Source organism: Hemitrygon akajei, chromosome 7, assembly GCF_048418815.1.
Source record: "Hemitrygon akajei chromosome 7, sHemAka1.3, whole genome shotgun sequence".
NCBI classification, from domain to species: Eukaryota; Metazoa; Chordata; class Chondrichthyes; order Myliobatiformes; family Dasyatidae; genus Hemitrygon; species Hemitrygon akajei.
The window spans coordinates 134557183-134582511 of NC_133130.1; the positions used below are offsets into that span (position 1 = coordinate 134557183).

The 25329-nt window shown below is 47.9% G+C and overlaps 1 protein-coding gene across 5 annotated transcripts in view; it reads right to left on the bottom strand.

The window, feature by feature from the left end:
- The window catches only part of ccdc92 (coiled-coil domain containing 92), an 80805-nt gene that overhangs the window by 22064 nt on the left and 33412 nt on the right, over positions 1–25329 (bottom strand). For all 5 annotated transcript variants that reach the window (XM_073052024.1, XM_073052021.1, XM_073052023.1 and 2 more), the window contains exon 2: positions 8524–8569. The gene's annotated coding sequence lies outside the window, so the exon portion shown is untranslated. The remainder of the gene's footprint in view (positions 1–8523; positions 8570–25329) is intronic.

Sequence of the window (25329 nt, forward strand, 5' to 3'; positions counted from 1 at the left end):
AGCCCCTGCTCTAGAATATTGGCATATGATCTCATGAACCTTTGTGAATACTGACGCAAAGTACCCATTTATTTCCATTGCCTCTTGCTCAAAGCATAACTTTCCTCCTTTGTCACACAGTGGTACCAACATCTCCTGAGCTGTTTTCAGTTCATCAGGATTCTCTTTAACCCCGCTCACCAAGGACACTTCAGACCAACTCATCACCATCATTATGTACCACGTCATAGGATGTGGGCGATCGTGGTCTTTCCACGACCGTGATTGCTCTTGGTGAGTTTTTCTGCAGAAGTGGCTTGCCATTGCCTTCTTCTGGGCAGTGTCTTTACAAGATGGGTGACCCCAGCCATTATCAATACTCTCCAGAGATTGTCTGAATGGTCGCATGACCAGGACTTGCAATATACACCAGCTGCTCACACCACCTACACTCATGGCCTCATGTAATTCTGATCAGGCGGCTAAATAGGTGCTACACTTTGCCCAAGGGTGACCTGCAGGCTAAAGGAGAGAAAGAGCGCCTTACACCTCCTTTGCTATAGACATATCCCCACCCTGCCACTCTTTAGACCCATTCACCCTCTTGATTCCCTGTTGAGTTCTCTGTTTGATTCGGCTGATGGGAGAACATTGGAAGCATAGTCATACAGGTAGTCCGGATGCCCTACCACTCCAGGAACAATGGAATGATTCCTGTCTGTGCACGGACTCCCTGTGACTGTATGGGCTCCCTCAATTTCTTCCCCGATCCCAAAGACGAGCTAGTTTTGAAGTTGGAAATAATTCAGAAGTAAGTGCAGCTCGGGAGGTTGATGGCTGGTTTTTAAGTGAATTGGTCACCGTACATTACCCCTACAGTGTAGGGGATAACCGGACAACCAGGAAGGATTTGATGGACAGGCTAACAGGCAGGAACTTGGAAGCACAAATTGCTAGAGGAAGTCAGCAGGTCTACAGCAGGAGTTCCCAACCTGGGGAAGATTGGTTAATGGGAGGGTCCGTGGCATATAAAAAGAAGTTAGGACCCCCTGATCTATGGAAATGACTTAGTCTACATTTTGGGCTGAGACCCTTCTTCAGGACTGGTCTCAGGAGGAAATCACCAGAATAAAAAGGTAGGGGGAAGAGGAAGGAGGATGCCTAGAAGGTGATGGGTACCAGAAGGAGAAATTGATATTCATGGCATCAGGTTGGGAGCTACCTAAAGCATTAGGTGTTGTTCCTCCACCTTGAGAGTGGTGTCGTTGTGATAAAAGATGGTCCACTCTCCTCTCCTATCAGATTCCTTCCTCTCCAGCCATTTACCTTTCCCACCCACCTGGCTTCACCCATCACCTTCCAGCCATCCTCCTACTCCCCCCCCCCCCCCCCCCCACCACTGGCATCCAGGCATCTTCCCCCTTCCTTTCCAGTCCTGATGAAGGGTCTTGGTTCAAAACATCCACTGTTTATTCATTTCCATGGATACAGACTGACTTGCTGAGTTCCTCCAGCGTTTTGTGTGTGTTGCTTTGGATTCCCAGCATCTGCAGAATCTCTCATGTTTGTGAAGGAAATACTACTGTATGTGATGCAGTACGAGTGACAGGGTGGGGGGGAGCCTCTACAAGCAATGGGGGGGTGCTGTTTGAGCGACAATGGGGCGTGGGGCCTGTGTGAGCGAGGGGGAGGAGTACGACTGACGGGGAATGCCTGTGTGAGCGAGGGGGAGGAGTACGACTGACGGGGAATGCCTGTGTGAGTGAAGGGGTAGGAGTACGACTGACGGGGAATGCCTGTGTGAGCGAGGGGGAGGAGTACGACTGACGGGGAATGCCTGTGTGAGCGAGGGGGAGGAGTACGACTGACGGGGAATGCCTGTGTGAGCGAGGGGGAGGTGTACGACTGACGGGGAATGCCTGTGTGAGCGAGGGGGATGTGTACGACTGACGGGGAATGCCTGTGTGAGCGAGGGGGAGGTGTACGACTGACGGGGAATGCCTGTGTGAGCGAGGGGGAGGAGTACGACTGACGGGGAATGCCTGTGTGAGTGAAGGGGTAGGAGTACGACTGACGGGGAATGCCTGTGTGAGCGAGGGGGAGGAGTACGACTGATGGGGAATGCCTGTGTGAGCGAGGGGGAGGTGTACGACTGACGGGGAATGCCTGTGTGAGCGAGGGGGATGTGTACGACTGACGGGGAATGCCTGTGTGAGCGAGGGGGAGGTGTACGACTGACGGGGAATGCCTGTGTGAGTGAAGAGGGAGGAGTACGACTGACGGGGAATGCCTGTGTGAGTGAAGGGGGAGGAGTACGACTGACGGGGAATGCCTGTGTGAGCGAGGGGGAGGAGTACGACTGATGGGGAATGCCTGTGTGAGCGAGGGGGAGGTGTACGACTGACGGGGAATGCCTGTGTGAGCGAGGGGGAGGAGTACGACTGACGGGGAATGCCTGTGTGAGCGAGGGGGAGGTGTACGACTGACGGGGAATGCCTGTGTGAGCGAGGGGGAGGAGTACGACTGATGGGGAATGCCTGTGTGAGCGAAGGGGGAGGAGTACGACTGACGGGGAATGCCTGTGTGAGCGAGGAGGAGGTGTACGACTGACGGGGAATGCCTGTGTGAGCGAAGGGGGAGGAGTACGACTGACGGGGAATGCCTGTGTGAGCGAGGGGGAGGTGTACGACTGACGGGGAATGCCTGTGTGAGCGAGGGGGAGGAGTACGACTGACGGGGAATGCCTGTGTGAGCGAGGGGGAGGTGTACGACTGACGGGGAATGCCTGTGTGAGCGAGGGGGAGGTGTACGACTGATGGGGAATGCCTGTGTGAGTGAAGAGGGAGGAGTACGACTGACGGGGAATGCCTGTGTGAGCGAGGGGGAGGTGTACGACTGACGGGGAATGCCTGTGTGAGCGAGGGGGAGGTGTACGACTGATGGGGAATGCCTGTGTGAGTGAAGAGGGAGGAGTACGACTGACGGGGAATGCCTGTGTGAGCGAGGGGGAGGTGTACGACTGACGGGGAATGCCTGTGTGAGCGAGGGGGAGGTGTACGACTGACGGGGAATGCCTGTGTGAGTGAAGAGGGAGGAGTACGACTGACGGGGAATGCCTGTGTGAGCGAGGGGGAGGAGTACGACTGACGGGGAATGCCTGTGTGAGCGAGGGGGAGGTGTACGACTGACGGGGAATGCCTGTGTGAGCGAGGGGGAGGTGTACGACTGACGGGGAATGCCTGTGTGAGCGAGGGGGAGGTGTACGACTGACGGGGAATGCCTGTGTGAGCGAGGGGGAGGTGTACGACTGACGGGGAATGCCTGTGTGAGCGAGGGGGAGGTGTACGACTGACGGGGAATGCCTGTGTGAGTGAAGAGGGAGGAGTACGACTGACGGGGAATGCCTGTGTGAGCGAGGGGGAGGAGTACGACTGACGGGGAATGCCTGTGTGAGCGAGGGGGAGGTGTACGACTGACGGGGAATGCCTGTGTGAGCGAGGGGGAGGTGTACGACTGACGGGGAATGCCTGTGTGAGCGAGGGGGAGGTGTACGACTGACGGGGAATGCCTGTGTGAGCGAGGGGGAGGTGTACGACTGACGGGGAATGCCTGTGTGAGCGAGGGGGAGGTGTACGACTGACGGGGAATGCCCGTGTGAGCAAAGGGGGAGCCAACAAGGAAGAAGGTCTCTGACTACATTGTTAATGTTTTTAATTTGGTGACAAGATCTTTCCAGCAGCAACAAACATTACCACTGTAACCAAGAAACATGGATTCATCATTTTTATTCCAAAAGGCAGAAAGAAATAACAAAGGAAGAGCGGGAGAGATTAAAGCCAGAGCTAGGCATTGTGTGGGAAACGAACAAAGATTATCATTGCAACAGTTAACACTGCTTTGCCCTTGAGGAATGGAACAGATAGCTATTTAAAGCCAACAATGTCTGTGAGGAATTGCAAAACCAATTTGTATTTGAGGATTTGATGACTGATTCAAAGCCCTCGAGTTTCAACCTAATTGTTCAAGACAACGCTTAAATTAATGGGTTGTAATCAGATGCAGGTAACAATGCTTTCACCTGTCTCCAATGGTCCACTCTCCTCTCCTTCTCCAGCTCCTTAACCTTTCCCACCCACCTGGCTTCACCCATCGCCTTCCAGCTATACTCCTCCCCACCCACCCCCAACCTTCTCATTATGGCACCTTCCCCTTCGTTTCCAGTCTTGAAGAAGGGTCCTGGCCTAAAACATTGATTGTTTATTCATTTCCATAGGTGCTGCCTGACCTGCTGAGTTCCTCCAGCATTTTGTGTGTGTTGCTCTGGATTTCCAGCATCTGCAGAATCTCCTTTGTTTAGGTATCAATGCTTTCATAGATGGATCTGGACAAATGAGACTGCTGCACCTTCGGCCATCTAATGTTTTTGTATACTAATGTTCAGAACTCGAATTGTAAGTGATATAGAAACATAGAAAACCTTCTTCAAAAACTTTCAATTAGCTCACATGGAAGCTGCTAGCATAACCCTCCTGATTATATCAAATTCTGTAAAAATCAGCAGTTTGAGGAAATTAACTTGTCAAGAGTTCTTCAAAAAAGAGTTCTAACCCTTTAAGCCTAGAAATGCTTTAAAACCAATTAAAAATTTTGGAAGTATGCCTTCATGCACGTATCAAAGTGGAAGTTATCAGTATGTCAATTGTGAAAAATATTCTCATTTACTATTCTCAGGCCAGGAATAATATTAGCCAAGGAGACTACAGCTTCTTATCCTGAAAAATCTATGAGCCTTCAGTAATAAAATCACAGGTTAGAGCAACAACACACACAAAATGCTGGTGGAACACAGAAGGCCAGGCAGCATCTATAGGAGAAGCACTGTCGACGTTTCGGGCCGAAACCCTTCGTCAGGACTAACCGAAAGGAAAGATAGTAAGAGATTTGAAAGTAGTGGGGGGAGGGGGAAATGCAAAATGATAGGAGAAGATCGGAGGGGGTGGGATGAAGCTAAGAGCTGGAAAGGTGATTGGCGAAAGTGATACAGAGCTGGAGAAGGGAAACGATCATGGGATGGGAGGCCTCGGGAGAAAGAAAGGGGAGGGGGGGGAAGCACCAGAGGGAGATGGAGAACAGGCAAACAACTAAATATGTCAGGGATGGGGTAAGGAGGGGAGGAGGGGCATTAACAGAAGTTAGAGAAGTCAATGTTCATGCCATCAGGTTGGAGGCTACCCAGCTGGTATATAAGGTGTTGTTCCTCCAACCTGAGTTTGGATTCATTTTGACAGTAGAGGAGGCCATGGATAGACATATCAGAATGGGAATGGGACGTGGAATAAAATGTGTGGCCACTGGGAGATCCTGCTTTTTCTGGCGGACCAAGTGTAGGTGTTCAACAAAACGGTCTCCCAGTCTGCATCGGGTCTCACCAATATATTAAAGGCCACACCGGGAGCACCGGACGCAGTATACCATACCAGCCGACTCACAGGTGAAGTGTCGCCTCACCTGGAAGGACTGTCTGGGGCGCTGAATGGTGGTGAGGGAGGAAGTGTAAGGGCAGGTGTAGCACTTGTTCCGTTTACAAGGATAAGTGCCAGGAGGGAGATCGGTGGGATGGGATGGGGGGGACGAGTGGACAAGGGAGTCACGTAGGGAGCGATCCCTGTGAAAAGCAGAAAGGGGGGGAAGGGAAAGATGTGCTTGGTAGTGGGATCCCGTTGGAGGTGGCAGAAGTTGCGGAGAATTATACGTTGGACCTGGAGGCTGGTGGGGTGGTAGGTGAGGACAAGGGGAACCCTATCCCGAGTGGGATGGCGGGTGGATGGGGTGAGGGCAGATGTGCGGGAAATGGGAGAGATGCGTTTGAGAGCAGAGTTGATGGTGGACGAAGGGAAGCCCCTTTGTTTTAAAAAAGGAAGACATTTCCTTCGTCCTGGAATGAAAAGCCTCATCCTGAGAGCAGATGTGGTGGAGACAGAGGAATTGTGAGAAGGGGATAGCCTTTTTGCAAGAGACAGGGTGGGAAGAGGAATAGTCCAGGTAGCTGTGAGAGTCTGTAGGCTTATAGTAGATATCAGTAGATAGGCCGTCTCCAGAGATGGAGACAGAAAGATCAAGAAAGGGGAGGGAGGTGTCGGAAATGGACCAGGTAAATTTGAGGGCAAGGTGAAAGTTGGAGGCAAAGTTAGTGAAATTGACGAGCTAGCATGCGTGCAAGAGGCAGTGCCAATGCAGTCGTCAATGTAGCGAAGGAAAAGAGGGGGATGGATACCCATATAGACTTGGAACATGGACTGTTCCACAAAGCCAACAAAAAGGCAGGCATAACTGGGACCCATACGGGTGCCCATGGCTACACCCTTGGTTTGGAGGAAGTGGGGGGAGCCAAAGGAAAAATTATTGAGAGTAAGAACTAATTTCGCTAGACGGAGGAGAGTGGTGGTAGAGGGGAATTGGTTAGGTCTGGAATCCAAAAAAAAGCGAAAAGCTTCGAGACCATCTCGGTGGGGGATGGAGGTATATAAGGACTGGACTGGATGTCCATGGTGAAAATAAGGCGGTGGGGGCCAGGGAACTTAAAAATCATTGAAAAAATTCAAAGCACGCATGCTGAGTTTGTCGACTTCATTAACTTTGCCTCCAACTTCCACCCTGCCCTCAAATTTACCTGGTCCATTTCCGACACCTCCCTCCCCTTTCTTGATCTTTCTGTCTCCATCTCTGGAGACGGCCTATCTACTGATATCTACTATAAACCTACAGACTCTCACAGCTACCTGGACTATTCCTCTTCCCACCCTGTCTCTTGCAAAAATGCTATCCCCTTCTCACAATTCCTCCGTCTCCGCCGCATCTGCTCTCAGGATGAGGCTTTTCATTCCAGGATGAAGGAGATGTCTTCCTTTTTAAACAAAGGGGCTTCCCTTCGCCCACCATCAACTCTGCTCTCAAACACATCTCTCCCATTTCCCGCACATCTGCCCTCACCCCATCCACCCACCACCCCACTCGGGATAGGGTTCCCCTTGTCCTCACCTACCACCCCACCAGCCTCCAGGTCCAACGTATAATTCTCCGTAACTTCTGCCACCTCCAACGGGATCCCACTACCAAGCACATCTTTCCCTCCCCGCTCTTTCTGCTTTTCGCAGGGATCGCTCCCTATGTGACTCCCTTGTCCACTCGTCCCCCCCATCCCTTCCCACCGATCTCCCTCCTGGCACTTATCCTTGTAAACGGAACAAGTGCTACACCTGCCCTTACACTTCCTCCCTCACCACCATTCAGGGCCCCAGACAGTCCTTCCAGGTGAGGCGACACTTCACCTGTGAGTCGGCTGGTGTGGTATACTGTGTCCGGTGCTCCCGGTGTGGCCTTTTATATATTGGTGAGACCCGACGCAGACTGGGAGACTGTTTCGCTGAACACCTATACTCGGTCCGCCAGAAAAAGCAGGATCTCCCAGTGGCCACACATTTTAATTACACGTCCCATTCCCATTCTGATATGTCTATCCATGGCCTCCTCTACTGTCAAAATGAATCCAAACTCATGTTGGAGGAACAACACCTTATATACCGGCTGGGTAGCCTCCAACCTGATGGCATGAACATTGACTTCTCTAACTTCCGTTAATGCCCCTCCTCCCCTTCTTACCCCATCCCTGACATATTTAGTTGTTTGCCTGTTCTCCATCTCCCTCTGGTGCTCCCCCCCCACCACTTTCTTTCTCCTGAGGCCTCCCGTCCCATGATCCTTCCCCTTCTCCAGCTCTGTATCACTTTCGCCAATCAGTTTTCCAGCTCTTAGCTTCATCCCACCCCCTCCGGTCTTCTCCTATCATTTTGCATTTCCCCCTCCCCCTACTACTTTCAAATCTCTTACTATCTTTCCTTTCGGTTAGTCCTGACGAAGGGTCTCGGCCCGAAACGTCAACAGAGCTTCTCCTATAGATGCTGCCTGGCCTGCTGTGTTCCACCAGCATTTTGTGTGTGTTGTTGTTTGAATTTCCAGCATCTGCAGATTTCCTCGTGTTTGCTCACAAATTAGAGTATTCCTAAGCAATGAACATTCCAGCTCAAAACCTCAGCATAAACCTCAATATGCCATTATGGGAATAACATTCCATAATTCATTTATGGGCTACAGGAAAGACTGATGTTTGTAGTTCATTCTTAAATTCCCTTGAAGTGGTAATAATGAGCTGTCTATTTGAATGGAATTCACTCTTGTGCTGAAGGTAATTCCAAAGCATGTTAGGATTAATCTGGGTTCAAATCCAATATGAGTCTTGAAGCTTAGAAAAATAGAGGGCTATGGGTAACCCTAGGTAATTTCTAAGGTAAGGACATGTTCGGCACAGCTTTGTGGGCCTAAGGGCCTGTATTGTGGGTCAACAATATTCAAAGGATTCAGGAAAAATAGGTGGTGAGTTAGTGGGCCATATCCATAATTCAGAGTTCCAAACCGGTCTGAGATATACCCATTAAGACATCTCTCACAGGACTGGATGTATTGGAAGGAGATGAAATTAAGACTCACCTTCAGATCACTGTTCTGTCGTTCTTGGAGGTTGGATCCAGAAGTGCTACAAGGGAAAACACATTTAATTATATCTCAGTTGTTAGAAATTCTATCAAAATTACACATTGCCAGAAGGTCTCGCTGGCCAATCATGAAAAATTCAAACTTCGGTACTTTTCACAAGTGACGTTCATTTACAAGTTTTGAAAAACCATATGCAGTGGTTAGTGGAATGCAGCTGAAGTGATGATCAGATCTGGTGATGTCACAGCAAGACAACCTCACAGCACGGTGACATCACAGAGTGGTGCTACCTGCTGCCTCAAATGCATTTCTTACAAGCTCTTGCTCAGCAGGGCCAAGTTGGTCTGAAGGGCCTGTTTCTATTCTGTATCACTGTAGAATCCAATGATGCAAGAAATATTTATCATTTCTTTTTAAAGTAGACAGCATAATCAATGTAGCAGAAATGGCGAGATTACAATAATATATTTTAGAAAGGAGCACAAGGACTATGGGCAAGAGAGGAGGGCAAAGGAGGGAATATGTGCTTGGAGGTTGAGGGTGAGGACACGGAGGATAGTGAGGTCAGTGTGGAGCATGCTAATATGCTAGAGAACTTTGAGACAAACGAGGAGTTAATGTTGGATCTTCTAAGGCGGATATTTGCCCAAGGCCTGAGGGAACATACCCTAGGTTATTGAGAAAGGCTGAGATGAGATTGCTGAGATCTTGACCAATATCTTCATGTCCCCTCAAGCCACAGACATGGTCCTGGAGGACTGGCGAGTAGCAACTGTTGATCCATTACGTTGCTTTGAAAGGGAGAATAAAACTACACCTGTGCAAATTCCCTCAGCACCTGATGATCTTGAGATCTGTCTTGGAGGCCAACTATCTAGAGGGTGAACTCTTGCAAGCAATGAGGCCTTCACATGTACTGTAATGAAGTGCTTTGAGAGACTGGTCATGGCCAGAATCAACTCCTGCCAAGGATCTGGACCCACTGCAATTTGCCTATCGCCACAATAGATCTACAGTAGATGCAATCTCATTGGCTCTCCATATGGCCTTGGATGTCTTGGACAATAGCAATACCTATGTCGTGCTGCTGTTTATTGACTATAGCTCAGCATTCAACAGAAACATACCCTCAGTACTAATCAACAAGATTCAAAACCCAGACCTCTGAATTTCCCTCTGCAACTGGATCCTTAATTTCTTCACTGGGAGACCACAGTCAATGCAGATCAAAAATAACATCTTCTCCTTGCTGACAATCAACACTGGCAAACCTCAGGGTTGCTTCCTTAGCCCACTGCTCTACTCACTCTACACGTACGACCGTGTGGCTGGGCAGAGCTCAAACACCATCTATAAATTTGCCAATGACACAACTACTGTTGGCAGAACTTCAAATGGTGACAAGGAGGCGCACAGGAGTGAGATCGATCAGCTGGTTGCGTTGTGTCGCAACAGCAACCTTGCATCCGACATCAGTAAGCCAATGGATGAAGATGTAGATGGGTGGCTTGGTAAGTCTGCAGACAATTCAAAGATTGGTGATGCAGAGTAAAAGATTGTCAAGGGACGCAGTGGGATACAGATCAGTTGAGGACATGGATGAAAAATGGCAAATGGATTTTTACTCAGCCAAACGTGAAGAACTGCACTTTGGGAGATCAAACGTAAAGAGACAGTACACTGATAATGACAGGAGCAGAGGGATATCAGTGCCCAACTTCATAGCTCCCTCAAAATGACTACACAGGTTGATCATGTGGTTAAGGTGGTATATGGCATGTGCACCTTTATTAGTCAAGGCATTGAGTTCAAAAATCAGGAAGATTTGTTGTAGCTTTCTAAAACTCTAGTTAGGCTGCATCTGGGGTATGGTGTACAGTTCTGGTCGCCCCTCTATAGGAAGGATGCTGAGGCTGTGGAGAGGGTGTAAAGAGGTTTATCAGCAGGTGCTATAATGAGAGGTTGGACAAACTTGGGTTTGTTTACTCTGGAGCGGCAGAGGCTGAGGGAATATCTGAGAGATTCATAAGATTATGGCAGGTATTGATTACAACAGCTATTTATCGTTTATATACTGAAGGCATGAATTTAATGTAAGCCTGAAGGAACATACACAACGATTCAGGAACAGCTTTCTCCCCCAACATCAAATTTCTGAATGGCCATTGAACCCATGAACACTACCTCACTACTTTTTTGTACTGCTGCTGCAAAAACAACAAACGTCAGGATATATGCCGGTGATATTAAACCTGATTCTGATTCTGAAAGGGGTTATGTTCAAAGGATGTGCGCAGTGCAAATTTTTCTTCCATTTTATACAGAGAGTGTTGAGTGTCTGGAAGCTGCTGCAAAAGGGTGACGGTGAAGATAAATACAATAGACGAGTTTAAGAGGCTCTTAGACACGGCAATGAATGTACTGAGAATGGAGGGATATAGAATTGTGTAGGAAGAAGGATTAGTTTAGTTAGGCATTTAATTACTAGTTTAATTAGATCAACCAAACCTCACGGGCCAACAGATCTGTTCCTGGATTGTTCTATTCTAGGTTCTAAGTACTGGAGAAATTGCCAGAGTTTAAAAGATGACAAATTATCTCGGCCTGATGGAGCGTAAACACAAGAAATCCTGCTGATGCTGGAAATCCACTTCCTAGCAACCCCCCCCCCCCCCACCCCAACGGGCTGGCCCACCACCGAGCCCCCCGAAGGACTATCCTAGAATTCTAAATGAAAAGGCTGCAGAGAAACTGAATGCTTTAATGACCAGCATCGTCCTAGGGGATCGGGTGCAGCCAATCTAACAGCATCATTCGTGGGGATGGAAGCATATAAAGGCTTTGCTTGCCTGACATGAACTTTTAGGAAAATGGTGGAATTCATTATTAAGAGTCTAGTCAAAGAGCATTTAAAATCAGATAATTTGTTAGTCCACGCAGACTTATGAAGCACAATAGTAATTGATGAACCTATTTTCTTTTAAAGAAGGTATCTAGCAGGGTAGATAAGCAAGAATCATGGTAGTATATTCAAATGTTCAAAAGATAATAATCTCCGGAATATTGTCTAAAGTTGGTCCAGCTGAGATCAGTGAAATGTATGTATGATTCGAAGATTGTTGTTTGAATTCCTGGGACAAAGTGTCCGTAGAAATGGGACAATCTGACATAAGCTGTTTGCAACAGTTTGGGTCCATTACCCTTAATAATAAAAATATCCAGGCTTGTGAATAAGCTGGCAGTGTTGGGGATTATGGAATGTACAGTTGAAGGGAAACTTGGAATCTTAAATACGATAAGGTATTAGTACAGGGTAATGATATGGTCAAGGATATCTAGAGCATGCCAGGAAGGGACAGAATAGGCAAATGCAAGAATCAAAGTGGGGGTATGGTCATAAAAAGGTGTAAGGTGCTCCTTCCCTCCGCTAGCCTGCAGGTCACCCTTGGGCAAGGTGTAGCACCTGCTTAGCCTCCCCTCCCCACCCCACCGATCAGAGTTACATGAAGCCATGGGAGCAGGTGGTGGATGGTCACATGGGCAGCTGGTGCACATCACAAGTCCTGGTTATGCGACCACTGACGCCAGGCGGACACTCTCTGAAGAGTCGTGATAATGGCTGGGATCAGCTGTCTTGTAAAGACACCGCCCAGAAGGCAGCAATGGCAAACCACTTCTGCAGAAAAACTGTAAGGAGCAATCATGGTCACCCATGCCATACAACATGGCACATGATGATGATGTGTGAATTTACAAATTTACGGATGACACAAATTGGAATAAATGTTTTGATCTGACACTATTACAGAGAAGCATTTCCCAGATGACCAAAGCTGACCAAAGGCAGGTTAGGGACCATTTGTGCAGAGAAGTATTTAATGTTTTGGGTTGATAACCTATCAGAACTGGCCAAAATGAGAGATTTGGAGAATGGACACGATTGGTATGTTTTACAAGGAGCCAGTGTGGACCCGATGCGCTAAAGCTCAGGGGTTTTTGTATGGCATTACCATTAACCGGAAGGTCTGTGGACCCCAGGTTGGGAACCCCTGTGCTAAATGGACAATCACAACAATCCTACACAAAGTTAACGTTTTGAGGGTAGAAGGATAAACTGGGACGTGCAGCTTACAGATCCTGCCCATTCTGTCCGGCCGTCTGCTTCCAAGGTGAGACGAAACCTGTGTAAACCCGTGGGAAGCAGAAAGACCATGAAGGTTTCTTGGCTGTTAAGAGGCACTGAGGCTATATGGAGTTAGATGTCCAAGTCCCATTGCACTGATCTGACAGCCCAGGTCACTGTAGGGCTGGAGTGCTGGCTCGGTTGGCAGGCATACCTTGCTGAAGTTGCCACCTTTCAGACAAGCCTTGTCTGCTCTTTTAAGCAGGAACAAAACAACACCCACGGCACCACCTTAGCAAAAAACAAAGGTGCTCACCCTAGAGTGATGGCTATAAGATACAGGAGCAGAATTAGTCCATTCGGCCTGTTGAGTCTGCCCCACCATTTCAACATAGCTGATCCACTTTTCCTCTCAGCCCCATACCCTGCCTACTTCCCCACCCCCCTATCCCGTCATGCCTAACCAATCAAGAATCTATTAACCTCTGCCTTCAATATAATGACTTGGTCTCCACAGCCCCCTGTGTTAAAGAAATCCACAGATTCACCACTCTCTGGCTAAGAAATTCCTCCTCATCTCTGTTCTAACAGGATGCCCCTCTATTCTAAGGCTGGGTTCACTGGTCTTAGACTCTCCCATAATTGGAAACATCCTCTCCACATCCGCTCTATCAAGGACTTTCATCATTCGATAGGTTTCAATGAGGTCACCCCTCATTCTTCTGAATTTTAATGAATACAGGCCCAGAGCCATCAAATGCTCTTCATATGACAAGCCATTCAATCATAGAATCATTTTCATGAACCTCCTTTGAACCCTCTCCAGTTTCAGCACATCCTTTCTAAGGGGCCTTAAACTGCTCACAATACGCCAAGTGAGGCCTCACCAGTGCTTTATAAAGTTTCAACATTATATCCTTGCTTTTATATTCTAGTCATCTTGAAATGAATACTAACATCGCATTTGCCTCCTTCACCACAGACTCAACCAAGAAATTAACCTTTAGGGAATCCCGCACGAGGACTCCCAAGTCCCTTTGTGCCTGAGTATTTTATATTTCTCTCCAGTTAGAAAACAGACTACACTTTTATTTCTTCTACCAAAGTGCATGATCATACACTTCCTTACACTATATTCTATCTGCCATTTCTTTGCCCAATTTCCGAATCCAAGTCCTTCTGAGGTTTCTCTACTTCCTCAGAACTCCATCCCTCCACCTATCTTCATACTGTCTGCAAACTTTGACTCAAAGCCATCAATTCCATCATCCAAATCATGAACATGTAACTTAAAAAGAATCGGTCCCATACAGACCCCAGTGGAACACCACTAGTCACTGGCAGCCAGTCAGAAAAGGCTCCCTTTATTCCCACTCTTGGCCTCTTGCCAATCAGCCATTGCTTTATCTACCCCTCAGTGAGCATTGGTACAAAAACACTACGATTTTGAGGATGTATAGACATGATGGACAAATATAATCCAGGAGATGAACGTCATCTAGATTAATAAATAAAACTGCACAACTTAAACAGAACAGTACAGCATAGGAACAGGCCATTTGGCCCATTGTGTCTTTGCCAACCATGATACCAATTTAAACCAATCCTTTCTGCTTGTATGTCATCGATGCCCCTCTAATCCCTACCTGTGCAAATACCCTGCAAATGCCACTTTCATGACTGCTTCAAACACCCCACTATGTTCTCACCATGTGTCCTATAGTATTTGATATTTTTGCTCTGGAAAAAGATTCTGACTCTCTATGCCTTTTCTAGAGTCACAGAGGACTACAGCACAGAAACATACTCTTCAGCCCAATCAGTCCATGCCAGACTGCTGTTCTGCCAAGTCCTATCAACTTGCAACTGGACTATACCCGTCCATATATATTTTTCCAAACTTCTACTGAATGTTGCAACTGAACCCACATCCACCACTTGTGCTGGCAGCTCATTCCACACTCTCACCACCCTCTGAGTGAAGTAGTTCGCCCTTAAACATTTCAACTTTCACCCTTAACCTATGACCTCCAGTTCCAGTCTCACCCAAACTCAGCGAAAAAGCCTGCTTGTATTTAGCTCATTAAACTCCCTCACAATCTTGTATACCTTAATCAAATCTCCTCTTATTCTCCTACACTCCTAGGAATAAAGTCCTAATCTAATCATCTTTCCCTATCTCGTGTCAAGTCCGGCCAACATCCTTGTAAATTTCCTCTGAACTCCTTCAATGTATTGATTCAGTCCAAGTTGGACAATCAACACCAAGAGTCTGTAAAAAGAGCTCATTTTTAATTAGGGTGGCGACCGAGATTTTGAAGGCAGATTTTCGCAGCAGTTTTTCTGATTTGAGGAGCAACCAAGCAGCAAGAAGAAGTGTGTAAAAGAGAGCTACCTTTCAGTCAAGTCCTGGTTGAAGATTTTAACAGCAGAGCTTCCAGGCAGTTTGCTCTGAGTTGGACAATCCACACCAGAGGTGTGTAAAAGAAGCTACTGTTTTTTATCATGGCAGCGATCAAAATTCTGAAGGCAGAGTTTCACGACAATCTTTCTGATTAAAACTAATTTGGCAAGAAAATGGGAACCGGAATGAAGGGACTCAGGATAGGACAGATGGTATAAAAGTAAAGATAGCAAGCAGTCAGACTGTCAGGAAGGGCAGGCAGCTGATAGGACAAAATTGTAGCCAGCAGGGCGAGTATCTGTACACTAGGGATGCAGAATCAAAAAGGGTAGCAAATACAGAATTCTAGGGGCTATATCTCAATGCACAGAGTATAAGAAATGAGGTGGATGATCTTGTTGCAATTATACAGATTGTCAGGTAGGAAGTTGTGGCCATCACTGAATCGTGGCTGAAGGATGGTTGTAGTTGGGAGCTGAATGTCCAAGGTTACACACTGTATTGGAGGGATAGGAAGGTTGGCAGAGGGTGTGGCGTGGCTCGGCTGGAAAAGAATGGCCTCAAATCATTAAAAAGATGTGACATAGGATTGGAAGATGTTGAATCCTTGGGGGCTGAGTTAAGAAACTGAAATGGTACAAGGACTCTGATGGCAGTTATATACAAGCCTCCAAACAGTAGCTAGTATGGGGACTACAGATTACAATGGGAAATAGAAAAGAGCAATGTCATGGGAGGAAAGGATGGTGTTGGTGATGGACTTGACTTGATTTTAACATGCAGATAGATTGGGAAAATTAGGGTGGTAATAGATCTCAGAAAAGTGAATTTGCTGAATGCCTACAAGATGGCTTTCTACAGCAGCTTGTCGTTGAGCCTACTAAAGGATTTGCTATACTGCATTGGGTGTTAAGTAATTAACTGGAGACTATTCAAAAGCTTAAGGTAAAGGAACCCTTAGGAGTCAGTGATCACAGTATGTTTGAGTTCAACTTGAAATTTGATAGGGAGAAAGTAAAGTCTGACGTAGCAGTATTTCAGTGGAGGAAAGGAAATTACAGTGGCATGAGAGAGGGGTTGGCCAAAGCAAATTGGGAGGAGATGCTGTCAGGGATGACAGCAGAGCAGCAATGGCGTGCTGAGAAAAGTGAGGAAGGTGCAGGATAGATGTATTCCAAACACAAAGAAATACTCAAATAGCAAAATAGTACAACTGTGGCTGACAACAGAAGTCAAAGCTAATGTAAAAGCAAAAGAGAGGGCATACAACAAGCAAAAATTAGAGGATTGTGAAGCTTTTAAAAACCTACAGAAAACAACTAAAGGAATCATTAGGAGGGAAAAGACAAAATAGGAAAGCAAGCTAGCAAACAATATCAAGATGGATAGAAAAAGCTTTTTCAAGTATATAAAAAAATAAAAGAGATGAGTGGATATAGGAGCACTAGAAAATTAGGCCAAAGAAATAATAACAGGGGCCAAGGATATGGCCAATTAAATAAGTGAGTATTTTGCATTGGTCTTCTCCGAGGAAAACACGAGAAGTGTGCCGTGTTGAAGGATGTGAGGGAAGAGAAGTGAATGCAGTTACTATTTCAAGGGAGAAGCTGCTTAAAAAGCTGAAAGACTGTGAGTGTGGGGAACAAGCTGCCTGCACAAGAGGTGCACACGATCTCAATGCTTAAGAGAAGTTTAGATAGGTAAATGGATGGGAAGGGTATGGAGGTCGATGGTCATGGTGCAGGATGATAGGAGTAGGCAGTTTAAATGGTTCGACATGAACTAGATGGGCCAAAGGGTTTGTTTCTGTGAACTACTTTTCTATGACTCTATAGAGGTACTTAACACGGCCTTCATCAGTCAGGGCATTGACTACAGGAGTTGGGACATCATATTGCCGTTGTACACATCATTGGTGAGGCTACACTTTTTTTTAAACAAAACTATATAAGTTTATTTACATAACAATAAGGCACAGACATTCAGTATTTACAAGACAGTGAAGACATTCAGATTAAAATATCATTACTACTGTCTATTAAACAGTCAATTCCCTGGGCAACCCACCACTCCTGGAAATCCCCCAATGTACCCGTTGCGACCGCAGGTTGCCCCTGCAAGGGCAGCCAGGCACGAACGCTTGCTCGGAAAAGGGAAAGCAGTCGAACCCGGGCACAGCGCTCCACTTACTGCCACCTAGACCTGTGAATGGCCATCTTGGCCGGGCCCAGGAGCAAGCCTGCCCTTCCGAACTGGGTGCCCGTATACAAGGAGCACGGGGCTAAAATGCAGCCAGAAACTCAAACAGGGGCTACAACCTCACACCCCACGTAAGCATGGCACACTGACTCCTCCCACTCACAGAACAGGGTGTCAGTGAACCTGGCCACTCTTGGAGCATGGTGCAGTTTTGGTTGTCCAAAAGACATGGTTCAACTGGAAAGACTACAGAAAAGATTTACAAGGACGTTGCAAGGACTAGATGGCCTGCACGAAAGGGAAAGTTTGGCCAGGCTAGGTCTTTATTCCTTGGCACATAGGAGAATGAGAGGTGACCTTACAGACATGTTTAAAGTTCTGAGACGCGCAGATAAATTGGACAGTGACACAGGTTTTCCCCCTAGAATTCTATAAAGTTGCAGCATAACTTCCTGACATTGGAACTCAATGCTTTGACTCACAAACATACCATATGCCTTCTTAACCACCGTATCAACCTGTTTAACTTGGGTAGGGGAGTCTAAAACTAGGAGTCTTGGGCTTACTGACTGAGGGGAAAGATTTCAAGTGGACCTGAGGGCAACTCTATAATGTGGAGGGTGCTGAGTGTCTGGAATGAGCTGCTAGAGGAAGTGGTTGAGGCAGACGGAATACTACTAATTAAGAAGCACTTAAAGAGGAGCAAAAGAATTGAATTAACTTTATTTCTTACATCCTTTATGTACACAAGTAAAAATCTTTACATTGCATCTCCATCTAAATGTGCAATGTGCAATCAAAGCAATTTATAATAATTTATAATAAATAGAACAGTCAATGTAATATAGAGTACACTAAAGTCAGCATGAGTTCATCAGTCTGATGGCCTGGTGGAAGAAGCCATCCTGCAGCCTGTTGGTCCTGGCTTTTACACTGCGGTACCGCTTCCCAGATGGTAGCAGCTGGAATAGATTGTGGTTGGGACGGCTTGGAACCCAATGATCCACGGGCTCTTTTTACAAACCTGTCCTTGTAAATGTCCTGCTACAGATGTGCTGGGCCGTCCGCACCACTCTCCTCAGAGACTTGCGATTAAGGGAGGTACAGTTCCTGTACCAAGCAGTGATGCAGCCAGTCAGGATGCTCTCAACTCTGCCCCTATAGAAAGTTCTTGGGTTTTGGAGGCCCATACCAAACTTACTCAACCATCTGAGGTGAAAGAGCTACTGTTGTGTCTTTTTCACCACACAGCTGGTGTGTACAGACCACGTGAGGTCCTCGGTGATGTGGATGCTGAGGAACTGGTACCCTCTCAACCCTAGATCCATTGATGTCAATAGGGGTTAGCCCATCTCCATTCCTCCTGTAATCCACAACCAGCTCCTTTGTTTTTGTGACATTGAGGGAGAGGTTGTTTTCTTGACACCACTGTGTCAGAAAAATGACTTCTTCCCTGGAGGCCACCTCATTACTGTTTGATAAGGCCAATCAATGTAGTGTCATCAGCAAATTTAATTAGCAGATTGGAGCTGTGGGTGCTATTACAGTCATGGGTATACATGGAGTAAAGGAGGGACTCAGTACACAGCCCTGAGGGAGAGGGTTGGAGGTGAGGGAGCCCACTCTTACAACCTGCTGGTGATCTGACAGGAAGTCCAGGATTCAGTTGCACAAGGCAGGGTGAAGGCCAAGGTCTCTCAGCTTCTTGTCGAGCCTGGATGGAATTACGGTGTTGACTGCTGAACTGTAGTCCAAGAACAGCATTCTCACATAAGCATAGTGCCAGAGAGTGACTTCTTTGAGTTCATCCGTGTAACAGCTTAAATTCTTATCTTTGATGTCTCTTCTTCCTTTTCAAGGTAACTATGGTCATGTCCAAGTCCGTGATCTAGAGCTGCTCTCAAACTGTGGCTTTTCATGGCGGTGGGTTCCCGTTCTCGGAGCACGGCGAGCGGCCTGGAAGACACGTGCAATAGGGGTGCGGCCTTGTGTGGCTCTGGGGACGACCCGATTCTTCACCGGTGTCGCTGGCTGAATCGTCGCGGGAGATCGGAACATCGAGACAGGAGGGCAGCTGTTGAAGGCGCCTGCACTCAAGTGACCGCTCTCTTCCTTCCTCTCGGTAGCGAGAGTGTTTGCTGCTGATCTCGTGTCATGGGGAGGGGAGATGTCTTTGCTGCTGCTTGTGCGTGGGAGGATGAGGGGGCTTTGGGGTCCTAAACCTTTTCTGACACTCGTTCTTTGGGGCTTTTGTCACGTGGATGTCCTCACACAGTAAGAATTGTATACATTCTCTGAAACAGAACCATTGAACGATTAACAGCTACAGGGAGGGTTACAGGTTGGAGGGATATGAGCAAAACACAGGAAGTTGGGAAGTTTGGTGGCTACTGTGGTCAGCACAGACACAATAGACGGGGTGGGCATTGTTGTTAATATAGACACACTGGACTGGGTAGGCAGCATAGAAATACTGGACATGGTGGGCACTGTGGTCAGCACAGACATATTAGACTGCACTGTGGACAGCATAGAAACATTGGACTGGGTGAGCACTGTGGTCAGCACAGACATATTAGACTGCACTGTGGACAGCATAGAAACATTGGACTGGGTGAGCACTGTGGTTGGTACAGACACATTGGACTGGGTGTGCACTATGGTCGTTATAGACACATTGGACATGGTGGGCACTGTGTTTAGCATAGACATATTGGACTGGGTGGGCACTATGGTTGATGTCGACACATTGGACATGGTGGGCACTATGGTTGATGTCGACACATTGGACATGGTGGGCACTATGGTCGATGTAGACACATTGGACATGGTGGGCACTATGGTCGATGTAGACACATTGGACATGGTGGGCACTGTGTTTAGCATAGACATATTGGACTGGGTGAGCACTGTGGTTGATGTAGACACATTGGACTGGGTGGGCACTATGGTCGATGTCAACACATTGGACATGGTGGGCACTATGGTCAATGTCGACACATTGGACATGGTGGGCACTATGGTCGATGTAGACACATTGGACATGGTGGGCACTATGGTCGATGTAGACACATTGGACATGGTGGGCACTGTGTTTAGCATAGACATATTGGACTGGGTGGGCACTATGGTCGATGTCGACACATTGGACATGGTGGGCACTATGGTCGATGTAGACACATTGGACATGGTGGGCACTGTGTTTAGCATAGACATATTGGACTGGGTGAGCACTGTGGTTGATGTAGACACATTGGACATGGTGGGCACTGTGTTTAGCATAGACATATTGGACTGGGTGAGCACTGTGGTTGATGTAGACACATTGGACTGGGTGGGCACTATGGTCGATGTAGACACATTGGACTGGGTGGGCACTATGGTCGATGTCGACACATTGGACATGGTGGGCACTATGGTCGATGTCGACACATTGGACATGGAGGGCACTATGGTCGATGTAGACACATTGGACATGGTGGGCACTATGGTCGATGTAGACACATTGGACATGGTGGGCACTGTGTTTAGCATAGACATATTGGACTGGGTGGGCACTATGGTCGATGCTGACACATTGGACATGGTGGGCACTATGGTCGATGTAGACACATTGGACATGGTGGGCACTGTGTTTAGCATAGACATATTGGACTGGGTGAGCACTGTGGTTGATGTAGACACATTGGACATGGTGGGCACTGTGTTTAGCATAGACATATTGGACTGGGTGAGCACTGTGGTTGATGTAGACACATTGGACTGGGTGGGCACTATGGTCGATGTAGACACATTGGACTGGGTGGGCACTATGGTCGATGTAGACACATTGGACATGGTGGGCACTATGGTCGATGTAGACACATTGGACATGGTGGGCACTATGGTCGATGTCGACACATTGGACATGGTGGGCACTATGGTCGATGTCGACACATTGGACATGGTGGGCACTATGGTCGATGTAGACACATTGGACACGGTGGGCACTATGGTCGATGTAGACACATTGGACACGGTGGGCACTATGGTCGATGTAGACACATTGGACACGGTGGGCACTATGGTCGATGTAGACACATTGGACACGGTGGGCACTATGGTCGATGTAGACACATTGGACACGGTGGGCACTATGGTCGATGTCGACACATTGGACACGGTGGGCACTATGGTCGATGTCGACACATTGGACACGGTGGGCACTATGGTCGATGTCGACACATTGGACACGGTGGGCACTATGGTCGATGTCGACACATTGGACACGGTGGGCACTATGGTCGATGTCGACACATTGGACACGGTGGGCACTATGGTCGATGTAGACACATTGGACACGGTGGGCACTATGGTCGATGTCGACACATTGGACACGGTGGGCACTATGGTCGATGTCGACACATTGGACACGGTGGGCACTATGGTCGATGTCGACACATTGGACACGGTGGGCACTATGGTCGATGTCGACACATTGGACACGGTGGGCACTATGGTCGATGTCGACACATTGGACACGGTGGGCACTATGGTCGATGTAGACACATTGGACTGGGTGGGCACTATGGTCGATGTCGACACATTGGACTGGGTGGGCACTATGGTCGATGTCGACACATTGGACACGGTGGGCACTATGGTCGATGTCGACACATTGGACACGGTGGGCACTATGGTCGATGTCGACACATTGGACACGGTGGGCACTATGGTCGATGTAGACACATTGGACTGGGTGGGCACTATGGTCGATGTCGACACATTGGACTGGGTGGGCACTATGGTCGATGTCGACACATTGGACACGGTGGGCACTATGGTCGATGTCGACACATTGGACACGGTGGGCACTATGGTCAATGTCGACACATTGGACATGGTGGGCACTATGGTCGATGTCGACACATTGGACATGGTGGGCACTATGGTCGATGTAGACACATTGGACTGGGTGGGCACTATGGTCGATGTAGACACATTGGACTGGGTGGGCACTATGGTCGATGTAGACACATTGGACATGGTGGGCACTATGGTCGATGTAGACACATTGGACATGGTGGGCACTATGGTCGATGTAGACACATTGGACATGGTGGGCACTATGGTCGATGTAGACACATTGGACTGGGTGGGCACTATGGTCGATGTAGACACATTGGACACGGTGGGCACTATGGTCGATGTAGACACATTGGACACGGTGGGCACTATGGTCGATGTCGACACATTGGACACGGTGGGCACTATGGCCGATGTCAACACATTGGACACGGTGGGCACTATGGTCGATGTCGACACATTGGACACGGTGGGCACTATGGTCGATGTCGACACATTGGACACGGTGGGCACTATGGTCGATGTCGACACATTGGACACGGTGGGCACTATGGTCGATGTCGACACATTGGACACGGTGGGCACTATGATCGATGTCGACACATTGGACATGGTGGGCACTATGGTCGATGTAGACACATTGGACATGGTGGGCACTATGGTCGATGTAGACACATTGGACATGGTGGGCACTGTGTTTAGCATAGACATATTGGACTGGGTGAGCACTGTGGTTGATGTAGACACATTGGACTGGGTGGGCACTATGGTCGATATAGACACATTGGACATGGTGGGCACTGTGTTTAGCATAGACATATTGGACTGGGTGGGCACTATGGTCAATGTAGACACATTGGACATGGTGGGCACTGTGTTTAGCATAGACACATTGGACTGGGTGGGCACTACAGTTGATGTAGACACATTGGACATGGCAGGCACTGTGTTTAGCATAAACATGTTGGACTGGGTGGGCACTACAGTTAATATAGACACATTGGACTGGGCAGGCACTGTGTTTAGCATAAACATGTTGGACTGGGTGGGCACTACAGTTGATGTAGACACATTGGACTGGGCGGGCACTGTGTTTAGCATAAACATGTTGGACTGGGTGGGCACTGTGGTTGATATAGACACATTGGACTGGGTGGGCACTACAGTTGATGTAGACACATTGGACTGGGCGGGCATGTGTTTAGCATAAACATGTTGGACTGGGTGGGCACTGTGTTTAGCATAAACATGTTGGACTGGGTAGGCACTACAGTTGATGTAGACACATTGGACTGGGCGGGCACTATGGTCGATGTAGACACATTGGACTGGGTGGGCACTATGGTCGATGTAGACACATTGGACTGGGTGGGCACTATGGTCGATGTAGACACATTGGACTGGGTGGGCACTATGGTTGATGTCGACACATTGGACATGGTGGGCACTATGGTCGATGTAGACACATTGGACATGGTGGGCACTATGGTCGATGTAGACACATTGGACATGGTGGGCACTATGGTCGATGTAGACACATTGGACATGGTGGGCACTATGGTCGATGTAGACACATTGGACTGGGTGGGCACTATGGTCGATGTAGACACATTGGACACGGTGGGCACTATGGTCGATGTAGACACATTGGACACGGTGGGCACTATGGTCGATGTCGACACATTGGACACGGTGGGCACTATGGCCGATGTCAACACATTGGACACGGTGGGCACTATGGTCGATGTCGACACATTGGACACGGTGGGCACTATGGTCGATGTCGACACATTGGACACGGTGGGCACTATGGTCGATGTCGACACATTGGACACGGTGGGCACTATGGTCGATGTCGACACATTGGACACGGTGGGCACTATGATCGATGTCGACACATTGGACATGGTGGGCACTATGGTCGATGTAGACACATTGGACATGGTGGGCACTATGGTCGATGTAGACACATTGGACATGGTGGGCACTGTGTTTAGCATAGACATATTGGACTGGGTGAGCACTGTGGTTGATGTAGACACATTGGACTGGGTGGGCACTATGGTCGATATAGACACATTGGACATGGTGGGCACTGTGTTTAGCATAGACATATTGGACTGGGTGGGCACTATGGTCAATGTAGACACATTGGACATGGTGGGCACTGTGTTTAGCATAGACACATTGGACTGGGTGGGCACTACAGTTGATGTAGACACACTGGACATGGCAGGCACTGTGTTTAGCATAAACATGTTGGACTGGGTGGGCACTACAGTTAATATAGACACATTGGACTGGGCAGGCACTGTGTTTAGCATAAACATGTTGGACTGGGTGGGCACTACAGTTGATGTAGACACATTGGACTGGGCGGGCACTGTGTTTAGCATAAACATGTTGGACTGGGTGGGCACTATGGTTGATATAGACACATTGGACTGGGTGGGCACTACAGTTGATGTAGACACATTGGACTGGGCGGGCATGTGTTTAGCATAAACATGTTGGACTGGGTGGGCACTGTGTTTAGCATAAACATGTTGGACTGGGTAGGCACTACAGTTGATGTAGACACATTGGACTGGGTGGGCACTACAGTTGATATAGACACATTGGACTGGGCGGGCACTGTGTTTAGCATAAACATGTTGGACTGGGTGGGCACTATGGTCGATATAGACATTGGACTGGGTGGGCACTACAGTTGATATAGACACATTGGACTGGGCGGGCACTGTGTTTAGCATAAGCATGTTGGACTGGGGGGGCACTGTGTTTAGCATAAACATGTTGGACTGGGTAGGCACTACAGTTGACATAGACATATTGGACATGGCTGGCACTGTTGTCGATCTAGACACATTGGACTAGGTGTGCACTATGGTCAAAATAGACAGATTGGACCAGTGGGGACTGTGATCAGCACAGACATGTTGGACTGGCTAGGCAATGTGGTTGATGTAGACACATTGGACTGGGTGGGCACTGTGGTTGATTCAGACCCATTGGACATGGTGGGCACAGACCCACTGGGCCTGTATCAGTGCTGAATTGCTCTATGACATAGCTCACATTTTATTTAATCACTTAAACTCTGGAATCAAACACACAATTTCTAAATTAGTGAACATCAGGTTTGATGAAGAGGTCATCAATCAACACTGAGAAGAGACACAGAACTTTACAAGACAGTTATAAGCTTGCAGAATAGGCAAAAAAATGC